Source organism: Pistacia vera, unplaced genomic scaffold (assembly GCF_008641045.1).
Source record: "Pistacia vera cultivar Batoury unplaced genomic scaffold, PisVer_v2 Contig630, whole genome shotgun sequence".
NCBI lineage: Eukaryota > Viridiplantae > Streptophyta > Magnoliopsida > Sapindales > Anacardiaceae > Pistacia > Pistacia vera.
In genome coordinates, this window is record NW_022196480.1 from 578,941 (window position 1) to 588,010 (window position 9,070).

The 9,070-nt window shown below is 36.6% G+C and overlaps 1 pseudogene; it reads left to right on the top strand.

The window, feature by feature from the left end:
- Positions 1–278: 278 nt before the first annotated feature.
- On the top strand, positions 279–6,284 carry LOC116111304 (annotated as a pseudogene).
- The last annotated feature ends 2,786 nt before the right edge of the window (positions 6,285–9,070 follow it).

The window sequence follows — 9,070 nt, forward strand, 5'->3', positions numbered from 1 at the left end:
GAACATGATTGGCAGTAAATACATGCATAAAAATATGTAAATGAATCTGAGAAGTATTATGGTCTTGGACTCTTTGGAAGCCGTACCTGGCCTCAATTTGATAACCAACAGAGAGAGGGAAGGATGGGAGTCATAATAATGAGTTAATTAAATTAAAGCATCTAATAATGTGCATTGGATTTTGTAATATTCCTGAGAAATTGGATGCATACATTTCAGTATAAAACAGGAAATATGCATTCTCTTGTAACAATATAATTCCATAGGTAGTGAGTCAAATGGAGAAACTTGAGAAACAAGGTCCTGTTCAGCTGGAAATGCTAAACAAATATGCTACAGACTTGACCCAAATGGCAAAAGAGGTAAATTAATTGATCCTTCATTGCCTAGTCTTCAATAATTTAATGGTGTTCTCTCCTGGTCTCTGGCTGATAGAAATATAATTTCTTGTTTAGGGCAAGTTGGATCCTCTCATCGGAAGGCAACGGGAACTAGAACGTGTCATCCAAATACTGTGTAAAAGAAGGAAGAATAACCCATGCCTGATTGGCGATCCTGGTGTTGGAAAAACTGTAATCGTTGAAGGCTTAGCACAGAGGATTACAAATAATACTTCTCCAGTTAAACTACAGAGAAAGAAGGTTATTTCTACACAATAATTAATGTTTAGAAGATTTTAGTCTTTTGTGTAAATATTCCTGAATTAATAATAATTTCAGATATATGCCTTGGAAATGGGGCGGCTTATAGCTGGGTCATCAAATCGAGGAGAATATGAGGAGAGGTTGACTAAATTGATAGATGAAGTAAAACTGAGTGAAGGATCCATCATCCTCTTCATTGACGAGGTGCACACCCTTATAGGTGCTGGTTCTGGAGGACAAGCAGTAGCTGCTGCTGATATAATGAAACCTGCTCTTGCAAGAGGAGAATTAAGGGTAAATTAATTGAATTTGATTCTCAATTCGTTTTTAAATATCATTATAATTTGAAATTTGCTTGGTGTAGTGCATTGGCGCCACAACATTTGATGAATACAAGAAGTATATTGAGAAGGATGCTGCCTTGAAAAGGCGGTTTCAGCAGGTTTTAGTGCCTGAACCATCAGTGGCTGAGACAATTGAGATTCTGCTGGGTTTGTGCTCAAAATATGAATCTCATCACAATGTTAAATACACAGCGAACTCTTTAGCAGCAGCCGCTCAGCTTTCGCATCAGTATATCAGGTCAGGTCCCTTAGAATTTTGTTGCTCTAATTGTGTGTGTATATAATGATCCTGTAATAACTTGTGTATTAAATGTGATCCAGTGACCGGTTTAATCCTGACAAATCGATAGACTTGATTGATGAAGCTGGCGCCAAATTGGTTATACATCAAACAAAGGGATCACCAGGAACAAAAATGTTGATTACTAAAGATAATATAAAGGAGATGGTCTCTACCTGGACCGGAATTCCAGTGGAGAAAATTTCTAGTGAAGAATCTCACCAGCTTTTGCAAATGGAAAAGACTTTGCAGAAGCACATTATTGGTCAGGCCGAAGCTGTTGCAGCTGTAAGCCGTGCCATCCGTAGAGCAAGAGTGGGAATCAGAGACCCAAGTCGCCCGATATCAAGCTTCTTATTCACTGGTCCTACTGGGGTTGGGAAAACAGAACTTGCAAAAGCTTTAGCAGTTGAATATTTTGGGTCGAAAGACGCCATGATAAGAATCGACATGAGCGAGTACATGGAGAGACATACTGTTTCCAAGTTTTTTGGTTCGCCTCCGGGTTATGTTGGCTCTGAAAATGGTGGCCAACTGACAGAAGCTGTACGCCACCGGCCTCACAGTTTGATCCTCTTCGATGAGATTGAGAAGGCTCATTGTGATGTATTGANTTTTGTTGCTCTAATTGTGTGTGTATATAATGAACCTGTAATAACTTGTGTATTAAATTTGATCCAGTGACCGGTTTAATCCCGACAAATCGATAGACTTGATTGATGAAGCTGGCGCCAAATTGGTTATACATCAAACAAAGGGATCACCAGGAACAAAAATGTTGATAACTGAAGATAATATAAAGGAGATGGTCTCTAACTGTACCGGAATTCCAGTGGAGAAAATTCCCAGTGAAGAATCTCACCAGCTTTTGCGAATGGAAAAGACTTTGCAGAAGCACATTATTGGTCAGGCCGAAGCTGTTGAAGCTATAAGCCGTGCCATCCGTAGAGCAAGAGCGGGAATCAGAGACCCAAGTCGCCCAATATCAAGCTTCTTATTCACTGGTCCTACTGGGGTTGGAAAAACAGAACTTGCAAAAGCTTTAGCAGTCGAATATTTTGGCTCTGAAAATGGTGGCCAACTCACAGAAGCTATACGCCACCGGCCTCACAGTTTGATCCTCTTCGATGAGATTGAGAAGGCTCATTGTGATGTATTGAATATTATGCTTTAGTTTTTAGATGGTGGTCGTTTAACAGATAACAAAGGGCAGACTGTGGACTTCAAAACACCATTATAATAATGACCTCAAATATAGGTGGTAATTTGATTTTCAAGAAAAGTCATCTGGGGTTCGACCATGTGGAGATGAAAGTTGCAGAGTAGCTGAAAAAGAATTTCAGGCCAGAGTTCTTGAACAGGATTGATGAAGTGATTGTTTTCAGGCCATTGAGTAACTCGCAGCTGAAAGAAATCGTGGAGATCATGCTGAAACAAGTGTACGAAAGACTGAAAGAAAAGAACATAAAGGTTGAAGTCACAAGAGACTCAAGGAAGAAATTGTGAAAGAAGGCTATAATCCCGACTATGGAGCGAGGCCTTTGAGAAGGGCAATTGGGAGGCTCTTGGAGGACAATTTGGCAGAGAGGATATTGAATGGAAGAATTAAACAGGGCGATTCAGTGACAATAAATGTTGATTCAAATGGCAAAATATTGGTGCAGTACTAATTTAATGCAGTTCCATAATCAATTGAGCAAACGATTATTTAGTATAGATTATGGTGGATTGGATCAACCTAAAACAACGTAACTGCTGTAAATAAGGTCAGAATTTGTTTAATCTTTAAATATTAGCATAGATTTAGGGAAATAATAAACAAAAGGAAATCGGAGAGTACATAATATTGGATACAAATTGATATCAAACACTAATTTCCTTTCTATATTCTTAGAATTCTTTTCTATATCGGAATCGTACCCTTGCTGGAACTCTTTATAAGAAAGTTTAATAGGTTTCATCCTAATATTTTACTTGTATATTACGCTTTTACGCACGCGAAATTCATCCACCAAAAATCCATTATCGGAATTAACATGGAGAAACTTTCAGTTGCAGAATCTCAGCGACTTTTGGGAATGGAAAAGGCTCTCTGCAGAGGCATATAATTGGGCAGCCAGAAGCTGTTGAGGCCGTCAGCCGTGCCGTGCGTAAAGCTAAAGTGGGAAGTAGAGACCCGAGCCAACCTTTATCAAGCTTTTTATTTGCTGGTTCTAATGGCGTTGGAAAAACAGAACTTGCAAAAGCCTTGGCAGTTGAATATTTTAGGTTAAAAAAATCCCTAATCAGGACAGACATGAGTGAATATATGGAGAGAAATACAGTTTCAAAGTTCTTGGGCTCGCCTCCGGGCTATAGGGGCTACGAAGACGGTTGTCAACTGACTGAAGCTGTATATAAGAAGCCTCACAGTGTGGTTCTCCTTGATGAGATGGAGAAGGTTCATCCTAATGTGTTGAATGTTATGCTTCAGGTTTTGGATGATGGTCATTTAACAGATAACAAAGGAAAGACTGTGAGCTTCAACAAAACCTACCAATCACCAAAAACAACAAATACAAATCACTAATACACAATTACACATAAACAAACCAATAGTCAATAAACATAAATACCATTAAATAAACAAATACATAATCCAATTTCAACAAAAAAATTCTTAAGACGCAAGTTCCTTCCCACTGGCGTGATAGAGTCTCCTTGATTCCACGTTTCGAGATAGTCAATGCCATCAAGTCATCATCCTAATCATCTTTCACCTCATTATCTACAAACAATGACACAAAATATTAAAAGTATATAAATATACTAAATATATGTTTAACATGTACCTTCAACTCATATCCATATAGCCAATTCGGTGCTATCAAAGATTCAGCAGTTTTGGTCAAGTGGCTTCGATATTTGTTGAGCACTTATACCATACTACCAAATAAGCGGACTCTGAGGCAACGGATGTTATTGGTATTGCCATGATATCACGAGCCATCATGGTAAGTACCGGATAACGTCACGATTATTCTTCCAATGATCGGGATATCCACAATCTGCTATTTGACGCGATCAAATCTCATCTCTTCCAATAAAGATCTAACTCGGATTTCTTAGTGGAAATGAAACACTCTCATAGCTTCAAAATCCACATCATTTAAACAGTTAAGTGTCAAAAGTTAAAATTAAACAATAACAATACTTTATTTATCATAAGATATAAAACTAAAAGTATAGTGACTTACAGAGAATGATCTACACAGCCTACTAAAGTAGAACTACTCGCAGAGAAACACTGAAGGTGAGGCAGGAACTTCTTTACAACATTTAGCCTCGTAGCTTGAAAAAGCTTTGCAGTTATTCTTAACAGTCTCCAACTTCAGTACGGCAGTATTTGAATCATAAACTTTGTTGAAGCATACTCCACAAACTGAAACTTGAGACGTGGGTCAGAATAGTTGCAATCGTCAACACAAAACTATAAGAATCCCAATATTTTTGTAATTTTGGGATCATTTGTTTTGCCATGCTCTTAACAACTTCACTCCTCACTCGTACTCTCTTCAATTAACCATTGAATTTCCCACACACATTTCAAGTACAAGTTTGCTGTAGGATATTTAGAACCTGAGAATAAAGTCGTAATATCATTAAATGGTTTCCAAGAACTTGCATATCTCTCCCCCCTATCCATTCTTCATTGATGGACACAATTTTAACTAGGATCTATTGTTGACAAAGCCACAACACGGGACAAAATATTAACGCTGTATCAGCATTAAAATGTCGAATTCCCATCTATGGAAACTCCATCTCACCCCATTGCCTTTTCACTCCACTTTGTACAGCAATTTCTCCAACTTGATTCTCCTAGCCTCAGTTGCTTTATATATTTCATACTATCTCGAATCTTTTCAAAGCAACACTAGCAGCTCTTAACCCTTCTTGAACATAAGATTCAAGATATGTGCAAAGACGCACATGGAAAATTCACCTTTACATAAAAACATTCTCACACAAGCTGTTCCTCAAGATATCCTCCATCCTATCATTACTACTTGCTTATCCAAGTATTGAGAAAATTTTCTTTTCAATACCCCACTCTTGCAAGAAATTCATGATATTTTCTGCGAAACAACCCCTGAGTGTGGGAGGAATATGACAAAGTTCAATATTTTATTTTGTACCTCCCAATCCTCATCTATATAATGAGCTGTCAGAAATATATCCCTCAGTTGTACCAGAAGTCCAACATCAGAATTAAGCATATTCTACTTTGTCAGCCTCCCTATTCAAGCTTAGTTTTTTTCTTCATCCTTTCAATATTTTAAGCAATCCGCCTTAGCGGTGTTCCTAGAATATGCACAAACTCATTACACACATATGAAAGACTCTCATAGTTCCTTGATTCTCCACATATGAATATGGATAGTTATGTTTAATAATTGATAAGGCCATATATTCACGAAAAGTCTCTTGACTAATCTTCTACTTTGCAATCTATGATTATGATCATCATAATTGCCCTACATCATGGTTGGCACGTTTTGGAAATTCCTGTATATGACGCTTCATATTTTTAGTCCCATGTGTGCACTACATATGCATAAGATTTACTGCATGCCTTACATCTATCCTTTCAGTGTTATTCTCAACATTACTCAAATAATTCCAAACTTCTGATGTTTTACGTTTATTTCTAGAACTAGTTTGGAATACTAGAACTAGAAGGAGGTGGCATTACCCTAGAAAGCACGTCACTTGCTCTCACGTTAACCATATCTGTATCTATGTTTCTGAATCCGCCATGTCAATGCTTGAGACTACAAAAAAAAAAAAATACATATATATATATTAGGTTCTCTCACACACACTCAAAGGATAATCAATAAAATAAGAACAACACATCAGAATTTAGTGCTGATATCATATCCATTTAATCACTGTACTTACAACCAATTTATCTTTTCATTTTTTGTTTAATTATGGCTTGATTTCCGGATTTTGCAGGAGAGGGAATGGTAGTTGAAAGTTATTTGTTGTTTAATTAATAAACATGTTTCATAATTTCAGGATCTTTTCACCATTATTACACATGCTAGATCTTATATCCTAATTAGATTACTATTATTATAATTGATTAAATATATATTTCTTCTTTATATAAATTGGTCTATTTCATCATAGATTCTATGTAGCAATTATGCATATGAGTTATTATAGATTGATTATGTTAAATTATATACACATGTTGTCTAAATATATAATTACATGGTCAGAAAATGAAGTTGGTGTCATGATTTATTAATCAACCGCAGCCTTTCTTAATACCCTTTAAAAGCGGTTCATTTTTATATATATATATTTTTTTTTGTTGCTACTATATCTATCTACTATGATGGAATTCTAAATTAATTACATGGCACCTCTTGCATTTGCCAATTGCTTTCTACCAATTCTCCTTCATCCTCTTTAAATATTTTAATCTTTATTAAAAACAAAAAAGAAATTAAAATGTATTGACATTATTTTGGTTGCACCACGAAAATGAAATTAATGTTGAAATATAGAAATAGAAGTGAGGTGTTGTTTGCAAAAGAAAAAACATATATGCATGAATGATGAATCATTAAAAATGTCAAAGTGTCATTGATTCATAGGCCCCATGAACAAAACTTGCCAGGAACATCGTTTAATTTCTATTTATTGAGAAGTCCCAGCAAGATTCACCCTTAAAGCCATACCAAAAAAAAGCAAAAATACTACATAAATAAAATAAATATTTATTTTTTATTGTCTAACTAACAAGATCGACATCTATTACAGCATACAGAACATGATACACCCTCGCTCCAGGATTTAGATTACAAGGAAAGTAAGCAAACTGCAAAATACCATCTATTACATTATACATACATGATACCCTTAACAACACTAATGCTCATGATATTCAAAGATGAAAATTACAACTAAAAACTATTAAACAAAGCAAACTGCAAAATACTCTTAAATAAGAAATTCCGAAATCTGTAACGAGTTTGAAATTTGTAACTCCCTTCACTTAGAAGCCCTGAAAAAGGTGGAAAATTAGAGGTTAATATTTCCGTTTAGGGGATAAGCAGCATTTATACAGTCAATTTGGTGTGCTTAAATTAAACACAAAGAATGCCGAATTGAATAGCTGAAAGATGTTAATACAAAGGAAACTTTTGCTTCGAGTATTGATGCTGTTTTTTGCGTTAAATGAGCAACTGACAGAATTCTAGTTTACAGGATTTTGTTACAAGGGGTGAATCATATCTTGTATGTATGTCTAAATATAGACATTTCTATGTTTTAATGATACTTTGTTAATAATTAATCTACTAAACTTGTGTAAGTTATATACATTTCTTCGTTGGAAGTTTGATATGAACAGATCTATTTACGAATGTCAATTTATGAAACTGGTGTCAAGAGACTAGGGAAATGTGGTTTCGTTAAATGACACATCAACAGCAGCAAACTAAAACCCATAGATAACATAAGAATTACTTCACTGACACACCTCCAACATCATACTACGCTAAACGTAAATCTACATTTCTTCTGAGTAAAAATTCAATCAACGGGTTTGTTTGTATGGTTTTCATTACTTTTTCTAAGTCAAGTTTATTCGGTAAAAATTCATTCGCTTCCCAAAAAAATTAAAAAAATTAAAATAATAAAATATCGAAAAGGATTTGTTTTTGAGAACCCTGTTTTTGCCGAACTTCGCTTCTGATCTCTCTCTGAGCCTCTATTTCGTTACCGAATGACGAATGACGAATATTATCAAGAAGACTGATGAGGCGATGACGTGAGTGATGAGAGACTAATGACGAAGTGCGATGCGGCCACGATCTAGACTGAGAGATCACAGATGAATTTCAATGAGAGTGAGACTGTGAGAGGAGGCGTGACCGTGATTCGTGAATGGCTGATGACGTGAGATGCGTGAGAGGAGACGTGAGAGGGAGGCGTGACTGCGTGAGTGTGAACTGTGACCTGTGAGAGTGATTCGTGATGACTGTGATCTGTGAGGAGGCGTGAGAGGAAGGCGTCAGGCGTGAGAGGGAGGCGTCCTGCGTGATTCGTGAACTGTGAAGTCTGTGATAAAAAATAAAAGATTTAGGGATTCATTCATTCAAAATCAAACAGATGAAGGCTTATCGGGTGCCCACGGTTTTACCCGTATGACCCTTATTTATTGGACCGGGTACGGTACGGGTCACACAAAATGGGTTTAATTTATTGACCCATACCCTATATTTTTTATCCGGGTAGGACCGACCCGCGGGTCTATACCCGTTTTGCCAGGTCTACCACAGACCTCCCAACGACCCCTACGCTTCTCCAAGGTTTTTTTTTTTTTTTTTTCTCCTTTTTTTATCATCCCATTGATGGTCTTATGATAGAAATTTAATCGTGATTCTAATTTTTTTTTTTTTAATGGCTATGCAGCTCCCTATCCACCACCACCGCCGTACGAGGGTACCCGCCACCCCTACCGCCACCTGGGTTTCCTAACCCTCGCCAGGCAATGTCCATACGAAGGGTACCAAGGATATTTTGCTGAGGGTATCCTCCACCGCCACCCTCGTGCTGGTCAACCACAGTATTACTACAGCACTACATTACCCAGAACAATGATACTGGTTGTACTTCCTTTCTACAAGCTGGTATATCTATATTTTACTTTCTTTTATTATTTGGGATTCATGTTATTAACTCTTAGTATAGTGGAATGGAAAAATGTAACATACTAACAGTGTTTCACATTTTCTTTTTGT